General features: G+C 42.2%; 1 non-coding gene across 1 annotated transcript; it reads left to right on the forward strand.

Annotated features, from left to right (window-relative positions):
• The first annotated feature begins 368 nt into the window (after positions 1-368).
• Positions 369-475, forward strand: LOC142447465 (U6 spliceosomal RNA). Its single transcript, XR_012784165.1, has one exon. It is a non-coding gene; the product is annotated as a U6 spliceosomal RNA (small nuclear RNA).
• The last annotated feature ends 1,468 nt before the right edge of the window (positions 476-1,943 follow it).

A 1,943-nucleotide genomic window follows, 5' to 3' on the forward strand; every position in this document is an offset into this window, starting at 1 on the left:
TTTGAAATGATAAGGTCTAGTAGACAAAGGAGGAGAGCTAATGGCCCAGTCAGTTAAGTATCAATCTTCTAACCAAAAGGCCATGATTTGAACCTACCATGCTCTCCTGAAGAGAAAGGGTGACAATCTGATTCTGTAAAGATTTATAGCTTTGGAAATCCTAAAGTTTTACTGTGCCCTATTTGGTCTGTATGATCACAGTTGATGACAAGCAGCAGACTTGGGTTGAATTTTTATGAAAAAAGGTATAGACTGAAATATTGCTATAAAATTAGTACCTTGAGATATCTAAATATCTGCCTGGTTAATAATATTGGTCATACTCTCATTCAATGGAACCATGCAGTCATTAAAATTATGTGATAGATGTGCTCACTTTGGCAGCACATATACTAAAATTGGAACGATACAGAGAAGATTAACATGGCCCCTATGCAAGGATGACACACAAATTTGTGAAGCGTTCCATATTTTTAAAAATATGTGATAGAAATATACATAAGAAATGGAAAGATGTTTATATTACTGGCGCTCACCCTCATGAAGAAATCACTGATGACATGGGTGCTACAACGATGTGTGGTGAAGACACTAGATGGTGCCCAGCTTTCAGAAGCAATAGCATCTGGATATCTTAAAAGCTTATCTTCAAACAAGCAGCCGTCTAGGTGAGGTATCAACTAAGTCCACATGGAAAAAGCATACCAGCCTGTGTGATCCAAGGATTGCAAATAATAAAACCCAAATCCGATGTGGGGAATGGCATCAGAGCTTACACTGTGAACAGCCTGTATGCAGAAGGCTATGGATGACAGTGGAAGCTCAGTCCATTTGCAGGGTCCCCTCACGGATTTAGCCTCCAAGGAATCCCCTCTGACCACAGTTGGGGGGTAGTGACATATCAGACAGGGAGCTGCCATATCAGACAGGGAGCATTGGCAAGTCCAGTCTGGTAAATGCAGTTAGGCTAAAATGTAATACTATTTGATCACCCTTTTAACTCTTTTAAAAAATATCATTTTATTGGGGGCTCATACAGCTCTTATCACAATCCATACATACATTCATTGTGCCAAGCACATTTGTACATTTGTTGCCATCATCATTCTCAAAACATTTGCTTTCTACTTGAGCCCTTGATATCAGCTCCTCATTTTCCCCTCCTCCCCAACTTTCCTCTCTCACGAACTCTTGATAATTTATAAATAATTAATTTTTTTGTCATATCTTACACTGTCAGACATTTCACTTCACCCACTTTTCTGTTGTCTGTCCCCCAGAGAAGAGGTTATATGTAGATCCTTGTAATCGGTTCACCCTTTCTCTCCCACCTTCCCCTTCCCCTCCTGGTATCTCTACTCTCACCACTGGTCCTGAGGGGATCATCTGTCCTGGATTCCTTGTGTTTCCACTTCCTATCTGTACCAGTGTATATCCTCTGGTTCAGCCGGATTTGTAAGGAAGAATTGGGATAAAGATAGTGGGGGGAACTAGAGAAAAGTTGTATGTTTCATCATTGCTACACTGCCCCCTGACCGGCTCATCTCCTCCTTGAGACCTTTCTGTAAGGGGATGTCCAGTTGCCCACAGATGGGCTTTGGGTCTCCACTCCACACTCCCCCTCACTCACAATGATATGATTATTTGTTCTGATGATGCCTGACAGTGATACCTGATCTGTGATCGCACAGGCTAGTGCACTTCTTCCATGTGGGCTTTGTTGCTTCTGAGCTAGATGGCCGCATGTTTACCTTCAAGCCTTTAAGAACCCAGACACTATATCTTTTGATAGCCGCGCACCATCAGCTTTCTTCACCACATTTGCTTATGCCCCCTTTTGCCTTCAGCAATTGTGTCAGGAAGGTGAGCATCATGGAATGCCAGTTTAATAGAACAAAGTGTTCTTGCATTGAGGGTGTACTTAGGTGGAGGCCCAATGTCCG

This window comes from Tenrec ecaudatus, chromosome 4, assembly GCF_050624435.1.
Source record: "Tenrec ecaudatus isolate mTenEca1 chromosome 4, mTenEca1.hap1, whole genome shotgun sequence".
NCBI classification, from domain to species: Eukaryota; Metazoa; Chordata; class Mammalia; order Afrosoricida; family Tenrecidae; genus Tenrec; species Tenrec ecaudatus.